At 37.4% G+C, this 15,045-nt stretch overlaps 1 protein-coding gene and 1 non-coding gene across 2 annotated transcripts in view; both read right to left on the bottom strand.

Annotated features, from left to right (window-relative positions):
• The window catches only part of LOC112044385 (galanin receptor type 3), an 80,525-nt gene that overhangs the window by 62,476 nt on the left and 3,004 nt on the right, over positions 1-15,045 (bottom strand). The gene's annotated exons all lie outside the window — the stretch shown is intronic.
• On the bottom strand, positions 5,565-5,636 carry Trnah-gug (transfer RNA histidin (anticodon GUG)). Its single transcript has one exon. It is a non-coding gene; the product is annotated as a tRNA-His (tRNA).

Genomic DNA, 15,045 nt, shown 5'->3' with positions numbered 1-15,045 from the left:
ACACTGTATTAGGAATGGATACGAAACGTTGACGGGTGTGAATCGACCCCATAACCTCTCAATGTTGAGTCTATTCTCTTGTGAAGCTTGATTATTGGCCCACAACAAGCTTTTCACTTAATTGAAAGGAATTATGAAGACATTCTTAAAAACAAACACAAATGTTTTGTCGCTAACTCGGCAAATTAATAGATAATTGACCATTTAATTGTATACTAGACTTTTTTTTCTGATTGTCTCAGTGCTGTAGGCTCCTAAATGGGACCTCAGAGACGTCACGCGGGGGTTTGGCGCACAGAACGAATACTAGACTAGATTTGAACAAATCTAGGACGTCACAAATCCAAATAACGTGGCTTTCTAGAGGTAAAAAAAATTCAAAATCGGTTCAGTAGATCCAGAGATTACCACCTACAATACCACTAACTTTACCTCTTTATAATATTAGTACATATAGATTTAGTTAGATATTTTTGCATTCATTTAGTTTATTTAGAGCGGGGTTTTTAACATAAATATTATTTGCTAGGAGTGAATAGGAGTGTCCAATGATTTCAGATTGAACCTAGAACTTTTTAGGATTTTAGTTTTGAAATCCGATTAGGAGACTATATCAAAACGATAGGCGCATACTGTAACTCAATAAAAGTGTTTTAAAAACTATAAAATAGTCCTGCATATAATATTTTCCAAGTTATTCTACCCACGCCCTTACCCAGTGACGCATTGAAACGTCAAATTAGGGGCTGTTTATATTTGTATTGTAAACAGAATTACGAAAATCCAAGTTCGAAATCTCGCAAAAAAGGGAATCCAGCAAACATTGCCTTATGAAACATTGCTTCTCAAATATATACACGCTCGCATGAAATATGACAATAATATTGTGTTCTCGATTTATTAAATAATTGTAATAAATATTTTCGCAGTTTTTGAAGAATTAGATATGATTCACTTAAAATACAATACGATAGGTACATGCCTATCGTGTTATATATCTTACAGTACTCAGCAAAGACCTGTGACTTTACAGCCATTTAATATTAAATATATTTTTTCTATTGTAAATAAAAAATATTATCCATTTTAAAAGGAATTAAATAACATATAAATGATTTAGGGACCAACCTCAGTTCTAAACTTTCATGTTATTAAATTAAAAAGTTACTTTAAACATCTTAGCGTTAGCCCTCATTCGCACGAGCGTTTTTTTAACGGACGTTAATAGCATTTTATAAACGCAACCTTTTTTTCGAGTTGTGCTGCATTTTCAATTTTGGGCGTTGGAAATAGACCTACATTTACATACTATACTAGCTGACGCCGCGCGGTTTTACCTGCGTGGTTCACGTTCCCGTAGGAATACGGGGATAATATGTAGCCTATAGCCTTCCTCGATAAATATGCTATCTAAAACTGAAAGAATTTTCAAATCAAATCGGACCGGTAGTTCCTGAGAATTAGCGCGTTCAATCAAACAAACAAACTCTTCAGCTTTATAATATTAGTATAGATTTATTTACTTTTAACGACTGATATGGCCGAGCAAAAATAACTTTTCCTTGCAAGTGAGATGAAAAGATAATAACTTAGAAGTTACTTACCTTTATACTAAGTCACATGGAGATTTTGTTGAAGCCGAATAGGGAATTCTTGTATTTACTCGAGCGCAGCTGATGAACATATTGAGCATAACCTAAAGGAATGGACGGAGAGTTACAAATTTGCAAAATAAAACCCAATGTATTTCTCCAGCCACGAGCGTCTTTTATTTTGAATAAAATAATCCCGAATATTTACTGAGGATTTGTACTTTTTTCCCCACCGCTGAAAATGGAAATAGTTTATAACCATATTTTATCTTCTAATGTACCAAATCTAAGAGATCCTCGCGACGCTCAAGTAAGTACTCGTTTAGCATCATGGGTTCCCCTACCAGTTAAAGAATGTAAACTAATTTCCAACATAATTGCTTACGACAAATAAGTACAGAGATAATTCTCTCTCGCTTTCGCTTGTAACTTAGTAACGGTCAAGTTGTATACTTATTTTATCTCGCCTCATAAAACGTACTATAGATGGAAATTGTGACTCGCATAACAAACTCTGCTTAAGTAATTTTTTAGTCCTGAAAAAGTATTTTCATATAACAAGAAAACACTCGGAAAATTTGTAAAGACTCCCATTTTATAAACAAGGTTAGAACTAATTCACAAAGTCCATATTTTTCTAGTAATAGCTTCATTGGTTTTTAAATATTTTCAATATTGATACGTGGTTTAACATAAAAGTGTAGATATTTTCTCAACAAAATTGAACGGATACATTCTGTAGATGTGTTTGCTTAACCTAACCCCTCGGTTCGAACCATTCATACATCACTCGGGAAAAAATCTGTAAGCGTACAGGCAAATCTAAATCTGAATGCCATTCAATTTCTCTCATGTACTGAAGTGTTCTCGAAAGCAGATGGCTCTCCGTTTGTATTGTATAGAGTGAAATCTCCCCTGAGGGAGGAGAGACGTTGCTCTTTGTAGAGAGAAATATGTCGTCCTATGATTTGTTCCCCACTGGCAAAGTATTGGGCCAATACGTCAATATTCGCCATTAGTAATTTTATCTGGTGATCGTTTTGCTTAATGTAAGCTGAAGCTTTCAGATCGATTAATTTTAAACCATCTTCTTCGCTTTATTATAATAAAATATCATTACATAAATAAGCCTTTATATCTGGTGTTGTGTGTATCAAAAGATTTATTTAGCACGGTAAAGCGCTTCGGTATTATAAAAGTAAGAACGATAGGTTCGTTTTTTTTTGTCTAATTGAAAATAATAGATCTATTTTACGTGTTATAACAGTAGATGACTAACTAAAAATCGCTATGTAGTTAGTCTGTACGCCGTAGAAGTAGGTGCGAGAGGATTACCAGCAAAATCTCTCTATAACTTGCTTAAAGACCTTGGCCTCTCTAAAAGTGCAGCTAGTTCTATATTAGAACGAGTATCCAAAGCTACTCTAATAGGATCTTACCAAATTTGGGTAGGTAGGGAGAACAACACGAGCAGAGAAGGGGAGTGTTGATCGATCGTCAAGGAATTCCTTAACCCTACATCCAGTAGTCACAAGTCCTGGACTTTGTTTGGTGTTATTCTCTCTACCTCGCGATGGACCCGGCACCTGCACGGTGAATTCATGGAATGCTAAGATATTCGTCTCAAAATTTATTCCACGCTGGGGTAATTACTCCAGGTTGGTGGGTTAGTACTACTTATAACAGAAATATTGCTTATCATGTATCAGGAATGAATGAAATTGCAAACTTTATGCAAGCATTGTCATATCATAAAAGATATCTCGCTGCTGTATTGCTCGTTGCCTGTACGTGTTTTCATATAGGTACAAGCTGTAGAAAATAAACAAGTTGGTACACTGAATACTTCGTTGTGACACGTTCAGTTAAGCCGATTTGAGACTAAATTAATATTCTTTTTTTGTGCGGCTTTACGAAAATCTGAGGCGGATTGACAAGGGCCAACTCGCGTTTCTTTTAAAAAATATTTAAAACATTCGTTTGAAACCCTCGTACGAAAGAGATAAGTTTTTTGTGTCTGTCTATCTATCAGTGTGTCCAATGTCCATGTTTGATATCGTAGCTTCTTTACGAATGGAGCGATATTATTTTGTTTGTCGCTTCGAGTTCACACACAATAGTTCGAGTAACTCTTCAGCTTTCAAACAAAAGTAACAAACAGTAGTTAGTAAACATAAGTAGTTTCATATTGTGTGTAAAATTTTCATTCCCTTTTTTGCTTAGTGTCAAATAACTTATTATAGTTTGGATTTAACTCTAATTAGGACAATGAGCGACAACTCGCCAACAAACCGCTTGCACAATTTGGCGAAAGAATATTATAAAGTAATTTCAATAAATTAATAAAAAAAACACAATAAATATCCTTGATCCGATGAAAATGCCGGAAAAGTCCATGGTTTCCGCGGGATATATAAAAACACATAGTAGTAGCATAAAGAAAGGTCTCACGAGTGGATACATGGAAGTTTCCGGTGACCCATCCCGTCTTGAAGTAGTTCTTGCATCGTTATTTTAAGGTTTCCTCATTAGAAGACCGACGTTCATTTATTGTAAAGACCATTTGTCTCAGTCGAGAATGAGTGCCCATGTTTACTTGCGTTTTTCTAACTTTTTCACAAGTTTCCTATCGTAAAATTATAGCGATTATTGTGCTTGTTTTTAATATGAAATAAAGAATAAGAAAATAATAAAGTCTGTGCGGAGCTATATACAGCTATTAAAGTGTTTTAATTAAGATTAAAAGATTTAATGCATGCTAAAATACCAATTAAGATAAAGCTTGTATAAGAGAATATAATAATTAAGTTCATATTATATTCGCTTGCTTAAAGAAGGCTAAAACGCTTCAATTAATTATGTTAATCACAATTCGTATTTGTAGCGATGAAAGATAGTCTTTAATGAGTCTTTGGGGAAGAGTCTAGTCCTAGCAGAATCCCAGACACAGTTTGCGTAAAATTCTGTTTTAGAAAATCCCATGGGAACCGTGGATGGATATAATCTACCTCCATTCCGAATTTCAGCCAAATCGTAACGTCTTGAAAGTGTAACAAACATTTCAAACAAACTTTTGCCTTTATGATATTCGTATTATTCGTACAAATATTTATTAATGTTGCTTTGACAGTAATTAATTAATTAGTTTATTAGTAATGAAGTAATAAATTGGAAGCCTCATAAATAGCTCAACGGTAAAAGGGCCGGACTCATCACTGAAAGGGTTGTGGTTCTATCCCCGTCCGTTGGACTATTGTCGTACCCACTCCTAGCAGTTAGCACAGTATTTTCCGACTAGTTGGAGGGGAACGAGAATATCTATTAACCGGAACCTTGTTGACCCTAAAATAAAAAAAGACGGGGGTGGAATAGGGGTTCAAGTTTGTATGGAAAATCCTTCATTTTTAAACTACTGGCCTAACCCCTCTCAATCTGAGAGGAGACTCGAGCTCAGCAGTAAGCCGAATATAGGTTGATAATGAGGATAATTTTATTAAAGTGGGTGAAACAGTAAGGCCGAGCCAGTATTTTCTATTACTGCAAATCAAGCAGAGCGTCCCAAAGCGGATAAGATTAAGTTCCCCACTAAATTATTCATTGCGTCTAATGAAGATTACGCAAAGTCGAAAAGAGGGTACTCCATCCGATGTGATGTTTATGAAGGCGAGACGGAATAAGGGGATAAGAGTTTAAGTAATTTGTCTGGTAATAGGTATACGGAAAGACTCTTTGCGATTAAATGAAAGACAGCAAGTTTTATGAATCACTAGCGGACGCCCGCGACTTCGTCCACAGCTGACGCATAAATCCGTGAACATACCTAAAAAATTACAACATAGCTACAGTCAAACACAGAACCTCTTTTTAGTCGGTGTGGTTAAAAGAGACAACCTTGTTCGTTGAGCTATTCAAGAAAAAATTACAGAAACATATAAAGAAAAAAAAAACAGCTCCGCCGCGACAGGTGTCCGCTGCCGTGACCAGGATTCGAACCTGGGTTACTACGGCCACAACGTAGGGTCCTAACCACTAGACGATCACGGCTGTCGGAGCTGGTGGTAAGCACATCGAAATTAAGCACGGTATTCTATACAATATACAAAATACTTTCTCTCGAATTTGATACGGTACTCGCGGTGATAAAAAATTAATTAAATCTGGTAGTGCTCCAGTTTTTGTCCACTCTATTGCAATAAAGAACGTTGAATTTGTTTTATGTTACATTTTTTTTAATTGCACCAATGGGATTTGGTGAGCTACCAAGTAGTGGGAGTGAGTAAGGTATTTATAATGTTTGACTTTAACACTATCAAATCTTAATAATAAAGAGTAAAACCGACAATTTTAAATGTTCACCAAGGTACGGGGGAGTAGAGTCCCGTATTTCCACGCGAAAGACATTTGGTCGCACTCTGCTGTGGTTTTCAAAAGAGGAGTTCCTAAATTCGATTTTCAGCCCTTCATTGATTCAGGATTGGTCTGAGAATGGGAAGTAAAATAAGACTCGCGACGTTGGTGGTAGGCTTTATGGCAGGAATGTAGGAGGGGTTTTTAGCCGGTTAGAGTCCGGCACTACCCAAAATGGGTGTCCAATGTCCATGAGGATTTTCCCCCCTACAAAAAAAGAATGGTTTGGTCTGAAGGTAAACATTGGCCATGGCTAGTTACCACCTCACCGACAATGACGTACTGCCAAGCGACTGACGTTCCGGCATGATGTGGCGTAGAAACTGTCAATTCAAAGGTATGGGCAGAAACTTATACCCATTCGAAGTTCAACTCGCTACTATCTAACAGCCAGTTTCTTCATGTAAAGCTAAAGTAACAGTAAAAGTAGTAAGTAGTAAAGAAGACTTTATTTTTCAGTAAATAAGACCGTCACTTTTGATTTATGACGCTACTTTGACTGTTACTTGCGATGAAGAAACTGGCCGTAAGACTGCATCATCACTTAACACCATACGAGATCGCAGGCACGGGATCATTTGTTTTTTTTATGTGAAACATCTATAGACGCACGTAAAACCGATTTCTGGCGTGGCGACGCATGCCGTAGCGACGTGTCTTTACGCTATATGATGCTATATATATATACAGTCTATATGCAGTTGTGTGGCGACGCGTCGCCATGCGCAATCGTCTGTGCGATCCTCTCCCACTCGATCCGGCGTTAAGCCATCTCTCTCGCTACACTGAGCTCGGATACCTATAGTGTATACTCCGTAGTGTATAACGTGTTGTTTACTACAGTACACATTACTTGAAAACAAATTATAAAACATAACAGTATTTTTTTTTATATAATGTCGATGTTTCACATCTGCCAGGCGTCCCGTGACGGCTCACATTCTTTTTTTTTATTTATTCTTTACAAGTTAGCCCTTGACTACAATCTCACCTGATGGTAAATGATGAAATCTAAGATAGAAGCGGGCTAACTTGTTAGGACGAGGATGAAAACCCACACCTCTTTCAGTTCCTACACGACATCGTAACGGAAATCTAAATGGCTAGCGCCTTTGCCGGTAGGTGGTAAATAGCCGAAGCTTCCCACCAGACAAAACAAAGACAGACAATCACTTGTTAAAAACATTAAGTATTACATGAACTGTAAGTGATGACCTATGAATTAATTTAGCATGACGTCACACAGCCAGTCATGCATTGTCATCTATATGAATGCTAAATTTCAGCTCAGTCTATTGGAAATAATTGTTTGAATATTCAATTGCAACATTTGATCAAAGCGAAATAGCAATAATTTTATAATAATTACTTTAATACCTTTTATAGATAATTACTGTTACGTTCACTTCACAGATGCATACCCTGTGCACCGTTTTTTTTTTATAAGTTACTCCTTGACTACAATCTCACCTGATGATAAGTGATGATGGAGTCTAAGTTGGAAGCGGGCTATCTTATTAAGAGTAGGATGACAATCTACACCCCTTTTGGTTTCTATACGACATCTTAGGAAAGCTAAATCGCTTAGCGGTACGCCTTTATTGTATAAATAATTTTATTTATAGATAAGTACTGTCAATGGCGTGCACTTCTCAGACGCACCCTTTGCACAACCTACCTTGAAAATTGATAAATACCAATTAGTAATCCATTTTGTACAATAGGTATGCACTTACTCGTACTTATAGTGCCTACCCTCTCCCAGCTCACCCTGGGGTCATGCCTGAAAATCAGCGCTACAGTTACTTAGCTGTAGCATAGAGCTGAGGCAGCGCCCCATTCAGCCGAAGCCTTAGTATTAAGTTAGTATTAATTCTCATGTTTTTTTTTCTTATTTATGTTGTGTTTTTTTTTTGGCTGAATAAATCTATTTTTATTATCCTAGTGTAAAACCTTGTGTACACCACTGGTTCATCCATAGGACGTTGATCAGCCAGTTTTTTATAACCTACAACAGGGCACAAGCCTTCTCTTATAAAAAGAAAAATTGGAGCTTGGGCCTTGACCTCGCTGCTTTAATGCAGGTTGGCGGACTAAGGGCGATAATTTTAGACAACACTATATTCAGACGTTAATCATCATGATTGATGACGGAGACCCTTCGTATCCCGATGTAGGACTCGAACCCTGGACTTGACCAGGAATCTGTAGCTACACAGGCTAACGACTAAGTCAATAAAGCACTTAACCTTGCGTCTTTTTCATGGATTTTACATCTCGGTAGGGTGGTAACTAGCCACGGCCGAAGCCTTCTACCAGCCGGACCTGGACCAATTAAGAAAATCTTAATCAGCCCAGCCTGGGATCGATCCCAGAATTTTCCGTCTCCTAAATCCATCGTACTTCTAAGCAATTAAGATTGACGCTTTTGAGATAGCGGCTTAAATATACCTTCAATCTTCCATAATAACTTCAGAAGCTACTAACCCATTATTACTCAGGATAACCAGTAAACTAACGAAGCAAGTAATCAGCCTGGTAGGTACTTCAAGGTAATTAAGGTTTACCTTCTATAACAATTGTTGAGAGAGCACCTCCAATCTACCTCCAATCTTTCCAAAGAAAGTTATTTCGCTAATGACTGCCGCGCAGACGAATTACCAGCCAACCGGAATAAATACGACAAATCAAAACTTTATTTAAATCACCTAAAGGACAATTTGAATATTTAGTATTTTGAATTTCCATCATTTCGGTTGATTGTGTCGCATAAATATTATTTAGCTCCGAGCGATTGTTCAGTGAATTGTAAAGCCTCAATAGTTTGGAGTGAACGGAATGAAAAGTATTAGATTCAATTGTACCTAATTGGAGAGCTTTTAGTGACAGAGCTCGTACGAGGAAGTATCAAGGGCGTAGCCAGAATGTTCGTATAGGCGAGCTTATGAGGCTTCTCTTCTAGAATTTCTTCTGCCCCCCCCCCCCCTTTCATGGGAGGTACCGCTCTGCTTATTCATGTTATCAAGCAGCAATGCTGTGTTTCGTTCAGAAGAGTAATAAACTACGCGGTTTTGAAGTTTAGAGCAAACCAACATTTGACATTTAATATTATAAAGCTGAAGAGTTTGTTTGTTTTTTTTTTAACACGCTAATCTCCTGAGATTATGTCGCTAATCTCCTGAACTACTAGTCCGATTTCAAACATTTTTTCAGTGTTAGATAGACCATTTATCGAGGAAGGCTTTAGGCTATATACTGTTGCCGTATTCTTACGGAAAAGGGAACTACGCGGATGAAACCTCGCGGCGTCTACTAGTCTATACTCTATACTTATATTATAAAGAGGTAAAGTTTGTAAGTTTGTCACATTTTTTAAATGGGGTAATCTTCGGAACTACTGGTCCGATTTCAAAAATTCTTTCACCCCTAGAATGCTATATTTTATATTAGTATGATATATATTCGCCGAGTTAACACAGTTTTTGTCACACAGTTCGGACCGAAAATCTTCTTAAGCAGACTTATTCGCATGCGCTGCCTTAACCATTGTGTAAAATTGAAATTAATGTATGGATACTTTATGTATCTTTAAAAGTTCTACAAAAAAGTCCGCGACACCATATATCTATCTTCTATATATTAGCAGATATAGTACATTTTGTGTTTTAAAAATTATTAATTTTATATACTTAGGTTTGCGTCATTATTTATGCTACTTAACTTAAATGCTTATCAAAATAAATTATTTAATAATCACAAGGATATTATGGAGATAAGATTTGCCCTTTATAGTATGTTAATTAGTTAAATAGTTTCGGAGATAATACAAAATTTCTTAACGACGCAGAAATTCCGCTACATGACGCCCCGCGCTTTCAATTACGTAGTTCCCGTTCCCGTGTGAATATGGGGATCAAACATAGCCTATGACACTCGCAAATAACGCAGCTTACTACTGGTAAAAGAATTTTCTAAATTGGTCCAGTAGATCCAGAGATTACCCCTCTTTAGTTTCTTGGGAAATAGTCCTTTGGTCATCGCACCACGCTCAAAGGGCAGGACCGATTTTGCTAAAGGTAGGGGAAGGGTAGGGGTAAGGTAGGGAAGGTGTAGGGTACGAGTAGGTTAGGGTAGGGTAGGGGTAGTGTAGGGGTAGGGTAGAGGTAGGGGTACGATAGGGAAGGGGAAGGGTAGGATAGAGGTAGGGTAGGGAAGGGGTAGGGTACGAGTAGGGTAGGGTACGGGTAGGGTAGAGTACGGGTAGGGTACGGGTAAGGTAGGGGTAGGGTAAGGGTAGGGTAGAGGTAAGGCAGGGGTAGGGTAGGGTTAGTGTTAGCGGTAGGGTAAGGGAAAAGTAGGGGCACAGTAGGGTTGGGTAGGTTTAGGTAGGGAGTAGGGTAAGGTAGGGGTAGGGAAGATGTGTACATAAGTAAAAGCGAAAGCGAAAGCATGACCGCTATCACACTAATATTTTAAAGACGAAAGTTTGTGTGTGTGTGTATGTTTGTTCCTCCTTTACGCTGCGGCTGCTAAAGCGATTTAGATGAAATTTGGAATGAATGGAAATAGATTTTATTCTGGATTAACACATAGGCTACTTTTCATCCCGGAAAAATCCATGGTTTCCGAGGGATTTCTAAAAAAACTAATTTTACGCGGGCGAAGTCGCGGGCGTCCGCTAGTATTAAGATAACTTCGTACTTCAACAGTATATTGTTCGTAACATTGGATAGTTTCTTTTCATAGCCTCGTGACATGCCTTTGATCCTTTTTCAAAAGGCATTATTAGCCTTTGATAAAGAATACCCTTGTTTGCGGTTGTGGGCTAGTACAGCTTAGACTATGCGGGTATCTATTATTCCGGAGTTTTATTACATTTATACTAATATTAAAAGTATATGAGGTTGTGAGGCAGAGGGTAATCCAGAGATTACCCTCTGCCTAAAGGGAAACGGGGACTTCGCCTGTGAAACAGCGAGACGTTGGTTAGTTTTCAAATAAAACAGAACATTACCTATATCTTTTTAAATTTTAAGACGCTATAGACTCGAGGTAAAAAAAAAAAAAATCAACTCGAGTCTATAGCGTCTCACAGTGTTCGTTTTTTTTTTATTTTCTCCTATTTAAGAATACTTGGGTTATTTAGACAAATCTAACGATATCTTAATTACGTAAATTCGTGCAGCGGTTTGGAAGATATGAGGTAATAAAGAATATTACATACATACAAAAATAATTACGGGCGAAAAACATAACCCTTTTTGCAGTCGAGTAAAAGTTGCACGAGTAGCTACGAAAGACATCTACGTATGCTACGAAACTTTTATACGAGCATGTCTTCTTTGTAGTAAATGTTTAACTGTTGTACTTGTAATTTATGGCGGTACTGTAGAAGTTTATATTTCATGCTTGTCGGGTCAAGGGTCACGGTGTAACTATTTTGTCCAAGCTAGAACTCACTAGCCACTCATGCGACTTGGTTCGACTGAATAAGCTTTATCGACCCAATACAAATAATAATCTTTTAAATATAATAAAATCTTTTTAGTGTGACCTAGCGTAGTGAACGATAGAGCCCCAATACGGGAAATTTCGTTATTTTACACAGTATCATGCATCTCCAACTTTTCAGTTGTGTGCATTTTAAGAGTGTGATATGTAATTTGGTGGTTACAAAGGGTTCTGGATCTCAGACTCTGGAAAAGTTGGGAGCCTGGTATTTGGGTAAATGATATTTCAAAGTGTTAGCTTCGTTATGACTATACAAAATACACAATTTGCAAGACACTTTTCTCGATAGTTTATTTTTTTGAAAAATACATGTTTTGCACACATTTTGCTTTCAATCTCAGGAAAAGCAAACTTATTTTCTTAAATTTTTGTTTTGTATACAAAATTAGGTATATATCTTGAACATGGCCATTTTGTTTTTCGTTATGTTGTTTAATTTACTTGCAATTAGGTAAAAATGGTTTTGGCGCTCACGTCATAAAATTTGCGTCGCGAGTCAATCGCTCCGTGCTTTTCACTCACGTGAAAGTCATAGTTCGGCGTCTCGTTTGCGCTTCGAATTTTATCCATATCATACCGACGCGCTGCGCGCTCTTAAGAAATTAAATATCACATATCTCAAACGGTAAAGGCAAACATCGTGAGGAAACCTGCATACTAGAGAATTTTCTTGATTCTCTGCGTGTGTGAAGTCTGCCAATCCGCATTGGGCCAGCGTGGTGGACTATTGCCTAACCCCTCTCATTCTGTGAGGAGACTCGAGCTCAGCAGTGAGCCGAATATGGGTTGATGGGTTGGGGTTATGGTAAATATTCTTAAAAAAAAAGTTGTAGAGGATACATACGGCGTGCCTTTTCCACATTCCACAAACTGCCCATTCGCTAGCAATTTGTTAATATCAAAATGGGCAATAAACTTTGCAAAAATTGCTTTTAGAAATATCGAAATTCTGATTCAGCCAAATTGGACCGTTGCCTATTTATTACTGGCCATTACTTCTTTCGAAAACAATATCTTCTACTTCAACACGGGAAACTGTCCCTAAGAGGAAAATTACCTGTCGGAAAGTGTATTCTATTTTCACACAAAGGTGTATTCCTTTGTCTTTTAAGAGGTTACAATTTAGTATAATGTCTACTTAGTGTTATTATGCGAAATGAAGTAATTTGCTAAAGTGATTTACGTTCTTTAGAGAATTTCGAGGCTGGTATTATACTGGTATGTGTTTGTGTTTGAATATAAATTATGTAAATGTCTCTAACGAAAATTGTTAAGTGTTTTTTTTTTATTTCGTCATTCTATCTTATCTTCACTTCACTACGCAGCTCTAAGGTTTGATGCTCAAAAATAACTCTGATTTTAATCACAATAACCGGGATTGACGTCGTACTTTGAGAAATTTTGTTAGAAGAGAGAATTTTTAATCAGTTTTTTTTTTCTCTATTGTAATGTTCCGATTTGGTACTTTACAATTTACTTCATAAAATTACGATCTTGTCTACGTATGTGACTAATTAGTAATTTAACTTTAACCTAAACTTATAATATATTATTATTGTACTAAGATAATGTCCAATAACTTAATCTTAGCCTTTCACTAACTATTACGTCTTTAGGTCACTTTGTTCACGTGATCTTCCATGTAGCACTTATCAGTCTATCTCTAGTCACTAAATACTAACTTAAATGGTTTGGTCCGTTTAAGTCTTCTCACTGTATTCGTAACGTCGAGTAGCTGGATTGCCTCGATGTTTACGTGATGGTGCTTGGATGGAATCGGATAATGATAACAGTAATGATAATCGGTAATGACGATGACGGAAACACATTATGAAAGATGGCACTCTAGACATCTGTCGAGCGTGTCATCGTCCTGGGGAGTCCCTCAGGCATATTGTGTCCGGGTGTTCTCACCTTGCTAACGGCGAATACTTGCACAGACATAATCAAGTAGCCAAGATAATCCACCAACAACTTGCTCTTCAATATGGCCTTATCGATTTTGAGATGCCTTACTATAGGTACGACCCAGCGTCAGTTCTTGAAAATAGCAGTGCATTGCTCTACTGGAACCGAACGATTATCACTGACAGGTATATTGTAGCCAATAGACCTGATATAGTGCTAGTCGATCGGTCAGTGCGTCGTGCAATAATTGTTGATATTACTGTTCCACATGACGATAATCTGGTTAAAGCAGAAAAGGAAAAAGTATCAAAATACTTGGACCTTGCTCACGAGATTACCGCCATGTGGAATGTTGAGTCAACTATTATTGTTCCGATAGTTGTTTCAGTCAATGGTCTTATAGCGAAAAGCTTCGACCAACACCTTAAGAAGCTTACGCTTAACTGTTGGATCAAGAGTCGGATACAAAAGGCAGTGATTCTTGAGACGGCGCGTATTGTGAGGAGGTTCCTCACTCTGGAGCCCTGACCACCGGTTGCTTGGACACTCAAATGTCCCGCAGCGGGAGGGTGAATTTTTTTTATAAATTTTTAATAATGTTTTGTATTTTATACTTATATTGTTAAAAATTAAAAAAAAAGAAGTAATAAATAAATCGGTAATGATAATCGGCAATGATAACTATGAGATGGAATTACTGTTTCAAACGACAACTTGAACAACTGACCTGTGAATTTCGATAGCAAATATCATTCCCATACATTTTGTTAGTTTTCGAAGCGTTAGAGTTTGTAGAAAGAGAATCGACGTGCCACATGGCTACAGGCCCAGGTCATATCATTAACATCTCATAGTCATCATTACAGCCCTAAGCAAACCAACCCGCATCGAAGTAACATGGTGGGTCTAAGCTCCATATTTTCTTTTCTACAAGGAGCCGTGATCACTTAGTACCCGTTAAAATAGGCTGATAATAATGATTGCACTTTCAGCTCTCATTTTTCACGCTTCCAACTATACGTAAGCAATTACACCGTAAGAGAAGGTCAGTGATAATATCCTGCCTATTAGAATTCATGGCGCTTCAGTGCCGTTCATTTGCATAATGTCGATTGCTCAATAATTGGGATGTTACCAAGTTTCCGTGCGCGGCGTCTCATCTCCTAAATGAGGGAGATACACCAGACTGAGGTCTAGGCGCTTCCGCCCTTTTGTCTTTAATATGCCTGTTGTCTCTCATTTATTTATTTATCTTTATTTTTTCAAGCTATTGCATAGCTTCTATCGCGGGCCTTGAGCGCGGGGACCGAATCCAGAAATTCCGTAACGAAAAAACCTCACACTCCCCACTCTGACGGGCATGAAGGTGTGGTTTAAAGGTCGTGCAACGTCTAACGTCGTTTCAATTCGGCAGTCTTCGACACGGCGTTGTGTGCGTGCGATTAGACATTACATGTGGGTTTTATTATCTACTGTAAGATAATAAAACCCTCATATATTGTAAAATAATAAAAATATCTTAAACAATGTTAACTTTTTATTTATTTAATAAAAGAAAAATTTGTTTTCTTATCGGTCACCACGCTCAAAAAGTGTAACTTGAATTAATATCAGAGAAAAAGAAATA

Source organism: Bicyclus anynana, chromosome 1, assembly GCF_947172395.1.
Source record: "Bicyclus anynana chromosome 1, ilBicAnyn1.1, whole genome shotgun sequence".
NCBI classification, from domain to species: Eukaryota; Metazoa; Arthropoda; class Insecta; order Lepidoptera; family Nymphalidae; genus Bicyclus; species Bicyclus anynana.
The sequence above is the reverse complement of the archived record's forward strand: the minus strand, read 5'-3'. Positions and strand labels throughout refer to the sequence as shown.